Below are 19,317 nucleotides of genomic sequence, written 5' to 3'. Positions count from 1 at the left end.
TCCTATTGCATTCTTCCCCTTTTAAAAATTGCCTTATAAATCAAAATTGAGTATGGTGATGTGTCCCATCAAGAAATAGTATAATCATTGGCTTTTATTCATAAACCCATCCATAGTTTAGTCATTTTGTACATTAAGTTCAATGTAAACCAAATCTGCATTGATTCATTAAAGAAAAAAAAGTGTTGCACATAGGTTCAGTTTATAGCTTGGAGAAAAAATACAACAACACCATTTTACAATGGCAGTTGCATGTGTAAAATTTCACATGAAAAGTGATGCTAATAACCACACCAACACAGTCCCGCTGTTGGAGACCTCTATCTGTTTTTCCACGCCACATTCCTCAGACCTCAGACCCGGGATCAGCGCTGATAGCTCAGCCTCTGTAATCCCTTTACAGTCACGATCCGCCCTCTCAGCCCGGTGATTGACAGCCGGCTCCTCCAACGAGGCGGCCGCCGACTTGTCTGGCCTCCTTCCTCCCCTCCTCCTCCGCCTCCTCCTTGTCCGACTTTGTTGCTCTCCTGTCCCGCAAACTCCTCTCCAGTCTCTCCGGGGGGAGCCGAAGAACAACTCGACAAAGTCCCAAACATGGAAGGCGACAACATAATAATGCCTGCTTGACTTGGGGACATTTTCCAAGGTACGTTTTTTTCTTTTTTTCTTTTAACTGTCCAAACCCGTTGGAGAGGGTATTAGCGGCTAGGAAGCTGTTTGCGTGTGGGGGGCGAAAAGTTTATCCGCCTCTCCACACGGGACAGGCGGGAATACAGGGACATTTACTCCAATGTTGTTCACTGTGGGGATGTGTCATGCTGCTAGCTTACATGTTGTTGCCTCTATAGCTTGTAGCACCCTGAACACTAAGAATATTTTTTTTTTTTTTTTTTTTTTTTTAATTCTAAGCCTAATAATTGTGCCTGCAGCAATGTCATACTGTTGAATGAGTTCATTCTATCATGTACGTTCAAACGTGTCTGGTAATTATGAGATAAACTTATTTCTTCACTGTTTGATGAAACATGTTGCTGCAGCTGTATTTAAATTGAATTTCCACCATTTGATGATGGAAGTTGTACCAAGCAAGCAGGTACATAAGCAAAACATCAACTGTAAAAGACTAGTGGCTTGATTTTACATTTATTATTATTGTTGATATAGGCATGATGACACATAGCCTATATAAACTAATTATTTGATTTGATAGAGGTGTAGTTAAGCTTGTGTGGTATTTTAATGATAAGTGTGTTTGTTTTATTATAGAGATAGAAAGATAAGGAACACAAAACATCAAAGGAACCACTGTTGCATTTATTTTCATTGATTATTATTTTTATTACTATTGCTTATTTCTTAGACACAAGCATAGAAAAGCATTTGGCATGGTATGAATGATACTTTGAAATGACTATGAGTCACTCAGAGGAACTTCTTAATATGATAAACAACATTCGTCTTCATCCCCTCTCTGTCTGTTCTTGTAGCAGCAGTAGCCTAAAGGTTAATGCACTAAGTAGCAAATGAGAAACAAATACTCTACACATGTGCAGAGAGAGAGAGAGAGAGAGAGAGAGAGAGAGAGAGAGAGAGAGAGAGAGAGAGAGAGAGAGAGAGAGAGAGAGAGAGAGATGGGGTCCCACTACAGATGTGCATTCCTCCAGCCTGTGGAGTGATCAAGCCTTTAAATAGAGCTCAACAGGAATGCAAACAGACCAAGCAGAAAGAAAGAGGTACCCTGGGGGCGTCTCAGGAGTAAGAGAGGTAGGTGGTAGAAGGAGACAGCAGGGAGACAAGGCTGAAAGGTACTTAGCTGAAAATTATCCAATGTTTCCCTATGAAAAGAGAAACGCTGGTTAAAGTTCCTAAAGTCCAAGTTGATGTTGTTTAGGAGCAATATTTAAAAGTGTGGTCAGCGTTCTTGTATCACTCAGTAATGCTGCATATTGGGCATCAGTGGCAGAATTTGAACCTTACCCAAAAAGCCAAGTGATGTCAACTCACACACAGGTTTATCAACCTGGCCTGTGGAACTGCAAGGACTAAACAATGAGTCAATCAAAATCATTTTTTGTTTTAGATAACTATTCTGTGTCATTTTTTCTAAAGAAAAGTGACTAAAATCCTATTGTTCCAGCTTCTTAAATGTGAATATTTTCTTAGTTTCTTTAGCTTGACAGTAAACTGAATGTCTTTGGGTTGTGGGCTGTTGGTTGGATGCAACAATACGTTTGAGGTTTCACCTTGGGCTTTGGTAAACAGGGGTTGACGTATAACAACTAATCAAATAATCGGAAGGATAATAAACTGATGAATCCATAATGAAAATAATGATTAGTTGCAGCCGTAGTACAGAGCTCACGTTGTTCAGGGCACTGAAGGAGATTTTCATTAATCTGTAAAGTTCAGTTCTGAGTCAACGCATAGTTTTGTTTGTCTTTTGGAAAAAAATTATTGAACCAGACAAATCTGATAAAAAACATGTCTCCCTGATTTAAGTTTAGAAGTTGCTTAAGGTAATGTTTGTTCAGCACTGAGGAGTCATGATCAGTTGATGTGAGTTTGGCCGTCTTTGGACTGAAGTTGTCACCATCTCATTTTGCTGGTTTATTGAGATTTGGCCCACTTCATTTTGTATGTTTTTGATATTGACGTTCCCACTTTCTTTTTTGTTTTCAATTTTTGAGCCAAGTGGCTTGTCACTTTTGCTAGCTTCAGATAAAGGAAGAAAGAATTCATATTTATATGCTGTAATTTGCTGTCAGCTAACCAATTTGTGTCCAGTTCAGTGCTGCAAAAACTTCTACTTCAAGATGTTTTTAAGCTGGTTTTCAGTGCTTCCTTCTCTGATCACACTTCATTTCTGTTTTAAAATCCATTCAGTGAGTTTCACTGATTCATCATGTGATTGATCATGTGTATAGAGTTTGGCCTGGACTATATACCAAGGTCACTTTAGCTGGAGAGAAGAACCAAACACCTTGCCCGCCAGTATCAATTCACATAGCGTTTAAAAAAAAGCTGGTTTTGAAACTGTCAGCCTAGCAGAACATCTGCTCCCCCGCTCTTTTCACCACTTTACCGCTGGGAAACTCAACTGTACACAGAGTGAGAAAAACAAGAGACACCGGGCACCTCGCTGTTTACCTCTGGGAAGTCAAACTACCCTAGTCTTCTGTCTCTATAAAAGGAACATTGGAGGGTATTTTTTGCTTTACAAACATTGTGACTGAAAACAGAAAAAAAAGGATTTAAAAATATACTCAGTGAACAAATGTGCTCTTTGGATTTAGGTTTAACAGTCATCCAAAATAGGAAAGGGAAATCCATGGGGCTTGTACTTCTCTGAGAACAGTGATACTTTTATTCAGACATACATGGCTGACAGGTACATGTTTTGACAGACATCTTCATCATCAGTTTGTAAGATAAAGCACAAGACACATTAACTGGTTTCAAATGTTTAAAGCAAGTATTAGATGTTTATTTGTTGTGCGTGGCCTCTTGTAGTTACGTAAACTGCAGTGTGGTCAAGGTCATGTATTCATGAAAATACTGAGAATACCTCTTACTGAGACTCTAGCAAGCCAACTTTTGAGTGAAACCGTTCTTCACTAGAACACAATTATCAAGAGACTTACTCCTAGGTACAGTCAAGTGTGGGAGTAGCTTTTAAGAGGAGCTTTAAAGTGACTACATAATTAAACACATGCATGCTCAGACAGGCATAATCAATCAAACTGAGCCCAGAGTCTATCATTTTTCTTTTAGCAGTGTTAGCGACGACACAGTTAAACATAGTCTCGTTCAAGTTCATTTTCTCTTACAGCTCAATTCAGTTCAGCTCACCTCCAAACACCTCATTCTAGTTTGAGAAAGGTACTGTTATTCAGCCTTTAGCTTCGCCTGATTCCCTGCAGACAGCTCTCACTGGCAGCACAATCTCTGCTCTAGCTCTGGCCAAAAACCACATATACACACACACACATGCACACACACGCACGCACACACAGGCTCCACATTAGACCTTGACACAGACTCCCGCATGCACATATACATACAGGCACAAATTCAGCCGATCCAGTACTTTTGTGCGTACACACGCACACACACATACACATACACACAGCGCTAAACTCAGTCCAAGTCTCCATACTCTCCTCTCCACACTCATATTTCACTAGTCACACACACGGAGGGCCCACAGCAATCAACTTTAAATTAGAGAGAAAGCTGCTCCAAGAACTCTAGCACTGCTTGCCAGGTCTGAGGCCATACTTTTCTTGGTGTGTGTGTGTGTGTGTGTGTGTGTGTGTGTGTGTGTGTGTGTGTGTGTGTGTGTGTGTGTGACAGAGAGACAGAAAGAGCCAGCTTTTGATATTAAACCAACTCTGAGGGGCCACGATCGGGGGTTTTTCTCCTCCTCTCTGCTGCTGTTGAAACAGTTTATCCCCACTCACACTCACCAAGAGCCGTACTCAATTGTTCAAGTGCTTTTGAGTAGTTATTTCGCGACAAAGAGTTGCAAATCATTTAATCCCAACCTGGCTTGTTCATTTTTACTCCTATCCCCGGATTGTCTGCATTCGCCATGCTTCCCACAGCTTCCAAGCCCCACAAGGTCAAGCCACTTCAGTGGAGCTTGGCCTTGTGGCTCACAGCTGTGGCTTCTTTTTGGAGCCAGCTGACCAGTAAGGTGTAGTTGATAGTGTTGTGATAGTGACAGTGAAGGTGTAAGAGTTATTCAATCTAAGAAAAAGCTACCAAGTTTCATTTTAAGACACACTGGAAATATTGTATCTCAACATCATCTTAGCTACATTAGATTAGATACATAACACAAAATGTTACAGAACAGAAAATTGCTCAATATGGTATAACTATGATTTCTTGTGAGCAGCAGTGTCCTCATCTTTTTCCTTTATAATTAATAGGGATGCACCGAAAATCTTCGGCCGAAAATGGCCCAAAAGCGCATTTTCGGTTTCGAAACAGCTAACTAAATAGATCAGCTCCTCTGATGCATCTGTAGCAGACTTTATTCCTTTAATTGTAGCACTAAAGTGAAGTACACTCTTAGAGTCTGTCAGCACACGTTTCCCTGAGATCTATTTGGATCCTCTGCACTTCATTGCGTCTGTACTTGATCCGCGTTATAAAGATCATTACTTGGATGTGGGATTAAAGCAGCGGGCACAAGAAATGATCCAGGCCATGATGGACTTTTTGCAGGTTGGGATGTCTGCTACAGAGAAAATATTGTTATATCTTTCAATAGTTGCACTTGTTCTGAATGCACTTTGTTGTAGTAGTCCTACAGATTTTTTTGAAATGCCCTTGACTTAAATGCATTTTGTGTTTAACATTTTATTTTTAACTTAATTTAATTTTATATTGTGCATTGTTGTAATGTCAGTGCTAATTAATATTTTCATACTTTTGTAATTGATTTATTCTTTGAATTGCAATGCCTTGATTTTAGTGAGGTTAGTACACAGTCATAGCCATAAATGCAATGGTACTAATAATTGGCATAATAATTTCTTTCTTTCTGTGTTTCGGTTTTCGGCCTTGGTTTCCTCATTTTCGGTTTTCGGTTTCGGCCAAGAATTTTCATTTTGGTGCATCCCTAATAATTAACTTTTATACCTGTTGGCTGCAGAAATGTTGTCTTTGGTTCTGCAGTTTAAGGCCAAAGGAAAGGCATCATATTTGTTCATGATTAGCCTAGAGGTAGAGCACATTAATGTGGGTCGCGGTGTACTTTTGTCACTATGTTTTACATTTTTATATCTAACTTAATTTGGCATCCTGGCAGATGTAAGAGAAGAAGACGCAGGAGTATGAAGTTTCAGACCCTGCTTACGTAACGGATCAGTTTCTGAACACGAGGAGCTCAAAGCAGTTCTTAGTTTATTGTGGCCTCTCATAATCACGTATTTGTTTAGTTAATCTTCATCTTGTACATCCTACTTCATCTGCTGTTAATACAATCTCCATCACATGTGACAGTTTATAGAAAGTGACAATGTTTTGCTGTAGATTTACAGATGATGGTCTTTTGCAGCACTCGCAAGGCTGGTGCTAGTTTACTTGACAAAAGATGTTAAGTACACTGCAGTGGCAGTGAAAGAGAGATATCAGTTAATTTATAATATGTGCTCCTTTGCATATGTTTGGCACGTTTCCTGTAGGAAACTAAGGCAAATTAAACAGAAAAATACAGATCTTGCTTACATTTGCATATAATACAGTATGTATGCAAAATGCTTATATGGTTGTAAACAACACTACTTTGACATACAGCATGTGACAATGAGACGAGTAATTTTTAGATCTGCTGTGTCTCAATGTGTATGTGTATGAATATACACAGCTAACTGCCACTATCGTCCTACCAATCTCACTCTCTCCTTCTTTCATCCAGAGATGCTTTTTAAGGAAATAAGGGTCAGTTAACATGACCCAAAAGCAAAAGCAGTAGCAGAAGTGTTTGTGAGAAGCTACTTTGTGGTTGGATAAATGCCCAGGAACAAAAAAAACCCCCCAAAAAATAAAAAGTAATTATACATGCTTTCTAGGAAATGAAATGAAAAAAGGATGGTAATAATGTCATGATTGATAATGCAAACAAAAAGAAAAAGCACTCTACCCCTCTGCTTTGGTCTGCAGCTCCACTTTGTGCTTATCACTTGACTGTGCTGACAAACAACATATATGCTGAGAAAGTTCCAGGAAAGCTCACTGTTTAAAATATGCTTCCTTCCTACGCAGATGTCCTGTATAATCTCCTGGACCTCTCCAGGCCTCCACTGCAGGAAACTACAGTAAAAATAATTTTAACAATCAGGGCCACAAAGACAGATAAACCCAAAAAATTCACAGAGTGCTTTTGTTCTGTGAAGTTTGTATTTATGTTTGACTGTAACCCTTTGGCATCTTGCTGCAGCCTCACCAGTGAAAGCAGCATGTATTAGCTTAGCCGTTTAATACTGTGACTACTCTGTCCTGCGCTCTGTTGACTGAAAATACAGCTAACGGGGAGGATTTTTTAAAGCTTGGTAGAATATTAGGTTGAGCCGGAGAAAGGCGCTCTATTGATTGACTCGGTATAAAATTCTGCCTCCGACTCATTTGTGGTTACTTGCTAAACCCGGTGCTAAGAATACCATGTATTGATTTACCAGCTGTGGTGAAAAAGAAATACACCAATGTTTTGGCTGGTTGGTGTTGTTTAACACCCTGCAGGTGTTCATATTTACCGTCACCGCCATCCTGAAAATGTTCTGTTTGTGAAGCTGATGTCTGACTTCAAATTAAAGCAGTTCTTGCCTTTTGTTCAGTCTAAGTAGTGGTGTTATGCCGCGGTTTCATGTTTGTCTCTATTACAAGTTAGGTAGCCAAAGAATTTAGTAAGTTCAGATGGAGCTGCGCTTTATGCCCAGTGTCCACATTGACTCGTTAGATAAATGGCAGAAGCTTTGAGGTTTCATTGTTATATTTTTCCCTGATGTGTGGATTTTGTGAAGTTCACATCACTGCTGATGACTTTTGAAAAACATACAGAACCTCAACAGTACTGAAGACACATTGTTATGGGAACAGCTATTAGGAAACTGCTGGCAGCTTTGCCCAGGTTTGGACAAACTGGAGTTGGTCTGTCAGTGTGGATGATTCTGTCAATGAAGTTTTAGGATACACTCTAACTTAAGAGGATGTTGCCATCAGCTTTAAGGTTGCAGTTTGGGATTCCCCAGCCAGAAGGGACTCAGTGCCATCACTGGACATTTCCTGGTGTTCATAATGCCATGTGTATGTTGCTGTTTGATTATCTAGAAGTCCACCGTTTAACTGTGTCAGTGTATCAGAATGTACTTGCAGACTTCTTAATAAATGCTTAAAAAAGCCTTTTGTCACCTTTGTGCAGAAGGGGGAGAATCAGTTTTGAATATGCAAGCAGACCACATTGTTTAATTATTTGTTTATGATTTGCATGGTATGAAAATTATAGTAACGCTTGTATCCTTTGTAGACTAAAGATTGACCCTTTAAGACTTGATTTATTTACTGTATCTTTTCTTTATTTCTTGATTTGATTTTAATAGACAATGTCAGTGTTCTTAGCTTAAGTGTACATTTGCCAGTGTTGAGCACAGTTTAGCATTAACTGTCAAGCTAATGGCTAGATGAGAAACCGGAGTCGACTGGTTTTCACAGTTACGTCTGGATTACAGTGAGTACTCCACAGTAGTTCATTGTGATAAAATATTGAGTTACTCATAAACTGTAAACTGAACTGAAAGAACAGTTAACAGAAACTTCCAAATGTGTGTTTACCGTGATGGATTTACTAGTCGGGGTAATTGTCTGTGGAGCTTCTATTTCATCCTGTGCAAGAACAAAAAAAAAAAGGGGCCTTCTTTGAAGAGACGAAAACAAGCCCCGGTACATCCAATTGTGCTGACTAAATGCAGGCACTAAAAGGAATAAGCTGCAAGAGGAGAGAGAGAGAGAGAGAGAGAGAGAGAGAGAGAGAGAGAGAGAGAGAGAGAGAGAGAGAGCGAGCGAGCTCAGACGGTTGGCACAAACAAAAACACTCCTCTTCTTTTACGTCGCTCTGGACAAGAGTTGCTGCTAAATGGCTGAAGTGTAACAGTGGGTGGTCTGGAGGTTTTAGAGGGCACACTTTGTTTGAAAAAATGTCACCGCTCCATTACTTTTGGGTAAAGAACATCATCGTGATACTTTAAAGTGCGAGGTACGCGACACAGTTCAATAGAAGGGAGACCACATTGCTTTCATTTGTTTCTGCTACAACAAAGCAGCTATTTTTACTCCACCGTTCATACTGATTGATAGAGTTGTCTGTTTAAATTATGGGAGTCAGTTATGATGTAGCAATGTCTCAGGTGGCACGGACGTGTGTATGTGTGTGTGCGCTCGTGATGACACAGTTCTGCTGGAATGTCTGCAGAAGATAGGAACCTGCTCCAACCTTTCACACACATCTTCTCTCTCTCTTTTTCCTTTCTGTTTAGTTTAGTTTCTCCTTTGCTCACTTTCATTTCTAACTTCTTCTTCTTATTGTCTTCTTCGCTCCCTCTCTCACTCTGTCTTTTTCTGTCCACCCCCTCCCTCCTTAGCTTCTGCTTCTGCCGTGTTTGTTGTCTTCATGGAGCGTTAGCAGTCTTAAAGGAGGATAAATGGATGTTATCAAGCATGGTGGGTGATCATATCTGATTTGGCGGGCAGGTGACAGAAACAGATGAGAAGGAAAGCCAAGAAGTTAGCGTTCAAGCTGCAGCTGAAAGTTTCCAAAAACTCCTTTTTTTGTTGCAACAGTCACTTTTTGTGCTTGCTATCAGTGTCAACAGGGAAAAGCTGCATTATTAGAAACTGTTTCCAATGATAACTGTTATCAAGTAGCTTCAGTAGTTCTCCATGAGCGCAGTATGAGGACTAAACCGTGTGTCATACTGGATTGCTCATGCAAGTCCTCATTTTGTCATTTTAAGTATGAGTAATCGCTGCATCATGATATCATATTGACATTTGATTTAATAAGGATGAGACTGTAGGTTCAGGTGGGGTCGTGGTGCTAAGGAAGAGTGGGAGGGCGGCAGACTTTCCTGCACTCTGACCATCCAGCATATGTATTATGTAACAGGAAGGGGACTGAGAGTGAGTGGATGCCAGCTCTCAGCAACATCTTCTGTCATCACATTCAGAGCAACTGTGTTAATTCGCAATAGAGTTGCTCCATATGAAAGAGGAAGGAAGAAAGTTGAAACATGGTATTCTGGAGCAGGCCTACATGGGAATTAATCCTTATAATGATAAATGAAATATGGCTTAATATGAAGATATAATTAAAACATCTGAGAGACTGTCACTGCACAGATAGCATAGTATTATATTAAGAAATCATTTTTGTGCATGTATGGTCATTTTGATGTTCTTGGAATGAGGGAATGAGTTTGACTTTTCAAATATTTTAAAAAGGCTAAATTACATTTTTTGAAAATTCTAGCTGATTACAATTGGGCTGAATGACTTCAGCTTTACCAAACTTACCTCGATTAAAACGTCTGATTGGAGTTGGCTAAATATGGCATTGTTTGCCGAGTGCGGTCGGAATTTTCCCCCCGCTAAACTGAATGTTCTTTTCGAAGACAGTTTTATGGCTGACGTAAAGGCTCATTGCGAAACGTCAAGCAGGCAGCGTTGACAGCAGTGCGTTACCAAAAACACTCTGCTCTGATATAAATAAAGTTTGTCTTGCAGGAAGATCTAGCCTTTTTTATCTAGAATAGATGGGCAGATGACAAATGATCCTTAGCATTTGTTTTATTTAGCATTTTTGTAACGTCAGATTGTCAGGAGATAGTTGTTACTGAAGAGATGAATGAGAATATGCAGCATGCACCCATTCCTCATTATTTATACTCACAATTCTGCCTTGTACACTATTTCAAGCAGAATAGGGGAAGCAAGTTTAGATAAGTGAAGCTAAGGGACAATTTGCGATCTGTTAAGTATAATTTTAAAGTACCAAATAATTATCCTTAATAAACTGTGATCTAAAGTAGCTGTGATGACAAAATAATAAGTATCACATCAAATGGCACATTAGCAAATCATGATAAGAAGAAACTTGCCTCTGTTTACTTTATAAAATAATCATATTTGATTATGTATCAACTCTGTTTAGTTGGATTATATTTTGGTAGGCGTTCATCTGTCATGAAGTAAAGCCTCATGACAGATTTTAACTCTGAAAAGCTCCCTCCCTCCATCTCTCCCACCGATGCCGCCTTTGATCTTAAAAGGGCTTTCTAATCAGACTCCTGGATCACTCAAAACACACACGCGCATACATACAAGACACACACACACCAACACTGAGTGTCACAAAATCAACAAATCTAGAGACCCCAATCATGGTGGCGCACTGTAAATCAGCCTCCTATCCGCCTCACTATCTCAAGCTAACCGGTTGGACAGCGGGCTGTTTGTGATCCAGGTCTGTACAGCCGAGCCAAACAGTCTGATGAGGCTTTCTCTCTCTCTCTCCCATCATTTGTCACTCATTTACACTGAATGAAACTTTGTCATAGGTTGCATTACATCCTGCTTCCTACAAACAATTCAGACAGTAATGAGGTTGTTGATGATGTTTTCTTGCGCCGATTAAAATCTAACCTACTTAGCCAGCCTGTATGAGATCACATGGAATATGTGATGTATGGCCGTCCGGTTCTTTCGTCTGAATAGCCGCGCTGTCGTTTTCACAGCAAACACTGCAGATGATCTTTTTGAGTGTTCGCTTCAGCCTGACACATGTAGGATCTGTTTGCCCCACTGTCTACCTCCACTGAATAGTCTCACTGTAGATCTCACAGCGTGCCGCGCCGCTCAGCTCTACGTGTGTGTTTGTGTGTTTTTTTGGTTTCAGCTTGGCGCTCATTGCATGCAGGCTGTTTGCTTTACCACGCGATCTTTTTACCTGATCCAGTCTGAGAAAGTTTGATTCAGCATCGCATGAAAAAACAAGCCACTAAAACTGTTTTTGCATTTTCTTTTTTTTTTTCCTGTTTGTCATGGTGGTTTACAGTTGATGTTTGGAATGATATGTGGTAGCCCACCAATGCTAGCATGTATAACGCTTTTTCCCCCCAAAAGCACAGGTCTGCAGCTGAGTTGCCTTTTTTTGATATTTGTACCACAAAAAATGTTGGGGAAAGAAATTAAAATATTGGGTGTACATGACGCAGTTAGAAATAATATTGTGTAATCCAGGTGTTACTTGACTTGAATGTGGTGGTCTGTTCAGTAGTTTTTTTTTCATGTTTCAGCCCATTAACTAGATAATATCTTTCCAAATGTTTAATTTTTTTCATTTCATTTCATTTTCATTTTTCTTGTTTTTTCTACTTTATATTTTCTGTTCCACTTGTGTCTCTTTTCTTCTATCTCTTCATCCACCCCTGCCACTTTTTCTTGTTTGCCCCTAATCACCACCGTCCCTGTCCTCCGTCTTTCTTGCTTCCTCTTATTTTGTTGTCTTCTTGTTCTCCATCTTCTCCAATTTCAACTCAACTGCCCAAAATGCAGTGAATTAAACATGAGCAATCCCAAAAGATGAGTGTAATATTCAGAGAGAGAGAGAGAGAGAGAGAGCAAATCACTTGGATCAAGTCCATCACTTTTAAAAGCATATTTTTTGCATTGACACAGTTGATGGGGAATGAAGGGGGATTTGTTCTTACGGTCATTCATTTTTATTAGATTTTTTATTTATTTTTTAACCCAGTGTTTCAGTGTTTCAGTTTTTTCCATTTGGTTTTGATTTGCCTCCTTTAGTCCTCATTAGTGTGGTTTGTTTTTATTTTCATTGTTATGTCTCCATTGTTGGTGTGAGAGCTCATAGCTCTGGTGTTTTTCCAACATTCTTACAGTAAGTGAAAGTACTGTTTTTTTTTCTCTCTACGGTGGCCTTTAGAGGATCATTTGAGAACTTTGGCGTAGGTCTCCAATTAAATGTATCAAAAAGTATAATTTAGCTATCAAAACTCGGTATTGTATTGACAGTCGTGAGAATAGTTGCTACTGTTAGCTATTCAAATGTTCTCTACTGACTGCAAAGCTGTGAAATGTATCACTTCCTATTTACCAATCTGCAAGTGCTTAGTTAAAAGTGTATACACTGAATCAGTGTCATGTTTAAATACGTTTATGACTCGCAGAGCAGAAATGTACTTGTATAGATTACATTGAGATCATTATGTGTCTCTGTCTCTCTTCCTTTTTTTTGTTTGTCTCTTCTTTCTCAGCAGCATTTTTTAGCAGACAGTCAGACAGTAGTAATCAAGAAAGCATGCCTTTCTCAGTTCAATGTTCTCCAACCTACGATTTTTTTTCCTCTGGTTTGGACGGTGCTGTGACTGGAAGTAAAAATTACTGTTTCACAATGCCCTCGTGTATAGCTGAATGTCCTCTGAGGTATACTACACCCACCTTGAATTCCCTGTTTTCCCTTTCTCGTACCACTTCATTCATTTTTTCCTTATCTCCTCTTTCTCTCACTCTCTCTCGCTCTTTTCTTTTTCCTCCCCACTTACACCCTTTTTCTCTCATTTCCATTCTGTTACCTACTAAACTCTTTACCTCTCCTTCTCAGCTTGTTCGGACAGTCAGTCAGCCAGTCAGGAGTAATGGGGAAAGCATGGAGTTCCCAGCAGAGTGACTCATCGTTCTAGCGAGGGGTCGTATGTATGTGTGTGTGTGTGTGTGGGGTGGAGTGTGTGGGTAGAATTGGATGGTGGGGGGGGCGGGCTTTCTATGTTCTGTATGTGTGTCTGTGTGTGTGTTTGTCTAATTTGGGTGTATGAGCTTCCATGTTTTTCCTTCCTGCTGAACACATGATGAAAGCTTGTTGCCGGTGTTAAAGGTCATGGGTCGGTGAACGTCAAACACACACAACACCTGGGGTACGTACTAGTGTTGGGTGATGTCTACTGAATTGGTATATAATGATGTTCTTAGTGAAAACTATTTCTAGTTTTTGAATCCTCATCTACTTACCTGGTCACTAAAAAGTATTTTAAATATTAGTCATAGTGATATAACTGCAAAATATGCCAGTGAATTAGCCCAGCAGATATGAACAGATATTGATCAGTTATGGTGCCAAATCACCACACACTATGGCAGCGACAAACTTAGAAAAGGAACCACTTTACCCATGTGGCTTGTTTTTGTTTCCAGTGTCTGTGACCATTGTTAATCTCTGCCCGGTGTAGTTTTACTGTGTGGCATCCAGATTTAATCCGGGCTATTCATACCAAATGGTGTGTCTTTGTGTGAGGTAGTGTGTGTGTGGCAGGGTGCGCTCTCCGGCGGAGACCGGGGATGGCGGCTTTTAAATCACGATGTTATGATGGTGGAGGGCTTAGTGGTCGAGGCCCAACCAGAGTACATACAAACACACCGACATCCAGTCTGTGAGAAAAAAGTACAACTCTCTGTCCTGTATCTCTTCACACTTTCCCAGTAACCCTGTGAACTTTCAGCTTAGGTAGACACACTATAACTAAGAAATGCAATCATTTTACATTTGAGTGATACTTACATTATATGATGTTATAAAGCTTGAAATAGATGTATATAAATAGATTGACAACCCGGTGAACTTTCAGCGTAGGTAGGCACACTATATAATGTTTTTGTAATTAGTGAGGCTACTAAGAAATGCAATCATGTTACATTTGAGTGATACTTTACATAATATGATGTTATAAAGCTTGAAATACATGTATATAAATAGATAGACAACTACTAAAGTGTTCCAGGAATACTCAGTTAATGTCAAGAAATGTTCTGATGATGTAAGAAGAACAGAAAGCACTTTTTCATGTATTTTTGATGTAAATATGATAAGACTTCTGCCACAGCAGTTACCATCATTATGTAAACAGGAAGTGGAAAGATGATACTGAAGAAGAAATCTAAATATGATGATTACAAGACTTTATCCGAAGTTACAAGGAACACCTTCATGTGTGTATTTGTATGACTTCTGTCCTGATTTGATGGAGTTGCATCACTGAAAGTGAGTGAGTTTGTTGACTCAAATCTGATTCATCAGATTCAAAGTGTTTATTGGGTATTTTAAACAATCTTCAGCCATATTTTTCTCCACTGGATAGTTTGTTGGACCACGGCAGGTGCTATCTGAGCACCCAGGATGCTGAATGTGTCTCACTGTAATGACAGTGTCAGTGTGTAAAAAATGAAAGTTCTCCTAAAGCGCAGACAAACCAGTACATCTTATTTTTTTGTATATCCATGCGCATATGTGTTTCTCAGCGTTGCATAAAACAGCAATCTTCAGCTATCTGCTTTATGTCTTTATAATTACTCCCAGCAGTAGTGTGGCGCCAGTCAAATGTTCGTGGACGCGCATTTGCGCACACACACACACACACACAGGACTCACGCTGCATATTCAGAGGAGTGTGGCAAAGCAGAACTGGGCAGAGTATGCTGGCTAGCCAACATGCTGGCTTATTGACTTGGACAGAGTTTGGTACAGCTATCATCAGCAGTACATGAGTGAGAGAGTATGTTTGTGCGTGTGTGTGCTCATGCATTCGATATGGTTTTATTTATTTATCTCGCGCGCTTTGATAAGGAGCCACATAACGACACAAGGTTGATCCATCTATCGCAGATTGAATACAGCCATTTGTCTGCTGAGCGCAGAAAGCAAATGCAGCTGTCTTGTAATGGCATCAGTTTCAACTTTGTATCCCAAAAATATCAAGAATTTTATTTTAGAATCACACATTTCTTCTTTTTTTTTCTTCTTTCCTCTCCATCTTTTGGTCTCTGGCAGACTGTGTCTTTTTTTTTTGCCCCGTTTTCTGTTTCTGATGACGGGTTGGCTTTGCGGAGTCAGTAATTGATCACATAGGAGAGATTTGTGTGTATATGTGTCTGTGTATGGCCCTGTGGCTGTGTCTGTCTGTGTGCAAGGCCTTGTTGGATAACACAGAGCAGATGTGGGTGGGTAGGTGGGTGTATGTTTAAAGAGTCTGTCATTGGTTCATACAGAGCAGATGTTTGTAAGGCCATCATCTTGCTCCTGGTAGTAGCAACACTGACTTAAACTGTTATATTCAAGATACTGGACTTAGTAGCATAAATAGAGACTCACAGCATGAGTACGCAATAGAGTATACACGTGACACATACATACAATCACACACTATTAAACTGTATGTGTTTCGTCAGAGGCAGCAGCCGATGCATTGACAGATGTTTAGGTCAGTATACAGATGACTGGGAGTCTTAACTAGGACACTATCGCTATGGAATTTTCCAGCCTACGGCTATAAAGGGCTGCGGTTTACGGTAATATTCTGGTCCTGCCAGTTGACTTCAGTTGAACGTAGTCCAAACAGTTAAGCATAGTTAAACACAGTTAAACACAGCCAAACATGTTGAGAGGTGAGATCACATCGACACTTGACTTTTCTTTGCAAAAAAGTTTCTTTTCTCACCTTTTTATTTTCTTCCCCTGATTAATTCAGATTCACTCCATTTAAAAGTCGTGGTTGTTAATATATGTCAAAAGAACATTTGTTATCGCTAATTAACTGCACCTCAGTCTTTTTCGACAGAGCATGCGATGCAGTTGTTTACTGTCAGCCAAAGAGCTCTAGTTTAGATTAGTCCAGATCATGCAGTTAGCACCCTGTTTATAGCGAGCACCGGCGAGAAGAGCCACCCATGTGACTTTCATCTGTTTGGACGCATTATGGCTTCCCATGAAATTATAGCAACACTGAATGAAAGTGGAGCCAATAAAAATAGTCAACATTTTTCAGTCCAATTAAGGTAACATTATGTGTTTGGGAATATCCACACAGCAGTTAGGTTTTCCGAAAGTATCTCCTCTGTAAAACTGAAGGCATGCTGAAACACACTCATTTAGAATAATGGCCTTACTCTACACAGTGTTAAATGTGTATGTTTACTGTGAAAGCAAGGCATGTATCTCAGTGTTTTTAATCCAGACCGAAGCCTGACCCTGAAAAATGATCGCTCCATAAATTTAGCACGAGAGGGCTCGCCGTGGCTAATGTTGAAAGTTCCATAGGAGCACATCTGTTTGGCCACTCTGCTCGTAGTCTTCTGGCTCTCTCGTAGGACAGCTTGAAAGCCACTACGCTGGAACAAAATGTCTTGGCTTTTGTGAGTAATTTTCACTGCAGAAATTTATGAAGCCAGTTACAAAAGAAAAGTTGGACATCTCAGCAGAAAGAAACAAACGCTGACTGTTTAGGTCAGAGAAATGACATCAGTACTTGTATGAGAAACGTAAAGGTGACTTGTGATTCAAGATTTGTCATGTGAACTATATTTGCCATGTCGTTTCATAACCCTGACTATGCTTTTCTTCTTCTCTTCTGCTAATTCACAGTAGTATTGTTAAAGCTGGAAGTTTCTACTCTGTAAAACATCTAATCTCAGGATGCTGCAACTCAGCTAGATGATTTATGAGTGCAGGTGAAATACCCTGATCATTTGAATGTGGGGTCGAGTATGGTTGTCATATGCTATCAGAATTGTAATAAATAGGTTTCTGTGCATATAAACATACTTTTGTGCTCTATATAGATTAAACATTTATTTTAGTTTTTTTTTCTTTTTTTGGGGCAGTTTTACAGTAATAATATGACAGATGGTGCATCCAAAACAGCTGTGAATTCTTTAACAGTGCGGTTCTTCTGCAGCAAACAGTGCACTATTTGCTCAGGAGATTTAGCTACATATCCTCTGTGGTTACTGCTGCGACTTTGCCAGTATTTAAAGTCACATTTAGCTGTTTTTGATCTTTCAAAGCTTCTTCAAATCTTGTCTTTTCAGTGCCACTCTGGCTGTGAATAAAAGGAGACAGAAGATTCTGGCTGTGATTAACATTAGCACATGGTGGTGTTTACTATAACACTGTCTGCCAGCACGGAGTGTTTTTCTTTAAAGATCCTTTCTAACCAGGGTAATAAAAACAACTAACACCTTGACGGTTGTCCTTTCTAAGCAGCTGTCATCTGGTACAGCTCGCAGTTTTTCTTCAGCTCCTCTCTGACATCACGCATCTTCCTGGTTGGGATAACTCTTTAATACTACAATATTTAATGATTCACCAGATGTCTGCAACGGCACTTCGGAGGAAGAGGAACTACCAGATAATTTGAATCATCTGACACCAGCTAAAGCTTTTGATGGTCTTCAGTTATCAATGGCCATTCAGGTTCCCATACTTCCTTGTTTCCTTGCCAAAGTGGCCCAACCTGGCAGGTGACACATGGATTTCAGTATGAAGTTAATTGTCTGTGTAGCACTGGTGCGGAGGTTACTTATTACTTGTAACTTATTACTGGGTTCTGAGGAGTGATTGGGAAAGAAAAATGTAGTGTTGTGAACAGTTGAGAGATTTATTACAGTCTAACATCAAAAACAACTGTCACACAGTTATGAATGCATAAACCCCAAAATAAAAAAGAAAATAATGTCAGGTTCCCTTCTGTTTTCTTGTACTACTCTATGTTCTTCATTTTCACTTGTGTTCTCTTGTTTGTTTAATTTTCAATAACAGGGTAGGCTAAGTGATTATGTAACTTCTTATCTAGGGATCCTGAAAAAATCCAAAGATGAATCCACTGAGAGAGTTGAAGCATCTGGTCACACCACTTCATGACACCCTCAGTCAGCTCTCACTGGGTCTGGCTCGCCATCAAGTTAGAAGACTCTCCTTAAGCTTGAATCCAAGATCACAAAAATTCACATATAGTACAGAACAACCAGTTATTTCTTTCTGTATAAATGAGATCTCATCAAATTTGTTTAACCTTCATATAAATAGAAATGATCTCTGCATTTGTTTACTGTGTCCTATTTAAGATTATTTATTCCATTTTAGCTTTTTCCACATCTCTACTGTGTCATGAAATTAAAAGTTTTTTACCAAATTGAATAATGAATTAACCCTTAAATAGTTTTAACAATGCTTTTAACCTATAATGAATTAAGAAATAAACACATTTAAACTTATCATCACAGAAATTTTAAACACATACTTTCAAAATACAAAAAAACGTATTCTCTACATCATACATGACGTGAGTCTGACAGACTGCATCAGGCTAGCAGATATCAGTAGCATCGTTAGCATCATTAACCAACTCACCAGAGTTTCCACAGAGGGAAAAAAAACCCCACACCAACTCCATTTGCGTTCTGGAATCACTCGTCTGCATCAAAACAAAAGTCTGCAGATTATTCCCACAACTTAGTTTCTTGTTTTTCTTATTTTTCCACGTTTTCTACACAGGTATATGTGTGCTGATCTCTCTCTCTCTCTCTCTCTCTCTCTCTCTCTCTCTCTCTCTCTCTCTCTCTCTCTCTCTCTCTCTCTCTCTCTCTCTCTCTTCTCTCTCTCTCTCTCTCTCTCGTGTCAGCCTCACAGGGCATGATCACACAGGATGCCCCTACAGGTGCCCACAGGATCAAAACAGTAACTCCCTGGGGGTTAACCCTGTGGTGACCATATAACTTTATGTGGGTTTTTGAAAAACCATGTTTGTGTTACAATCAAACTGTTACACCTGCATCGTTAGTTAGAAAACATGATAAGCTCTGAAGTAATAGCATTTTATTTTTAGGGCTGCGACTAACTATTGTTGTGTGTATAAGATGTCAAAAAATAGTGAAAAACTTAATTAATCATTTTCCATAGCCCAAGATGACATC

General features: G+C 39.5%; 1 protein-coding gene across 1 annotated transcript in view; it reads left to right on the top strand.

Moving 5' to 3' along the window:
- The first annotated feature begins 521 nt into the window (after positions 1 to 521).
- il11ra (interleukin 11 receptor subunit alpha) overlaps positions 522 to 19,317 on the top strand; it is a 49,023-nt gene continuing 30,227 nt past the window's right edge. The window contains exon 1 of the mRNA XM_062434049.1: positions 522 to 646. The gene's annotated coding sequence lies outside the window, so the exon portion shown is untranslated. The remainder of the gene's footprint in view (positions 647 to 19,317) is intronic.

The sequence above is a fragment of the Scomber scombrus genome, chromosome 15 (genome assembly GCF_963691925.1).
Source record: "Scomber scombrus chromosome 15, fScoSco1.1, whole genome shotgun sequence".
Taxonomy (NCBI): domain Eukaryota; kingdom Metazoa; phylum Chordata; class Actinopteri; order Scombriformes; family Scombridae; genus Scomber; species Scomber scombrus.
The sequence above is the reverse complement of the archived record's forward strand: the minus strand, read 5'-3'. Positions and strand labels throughout refer to the sequence as shown.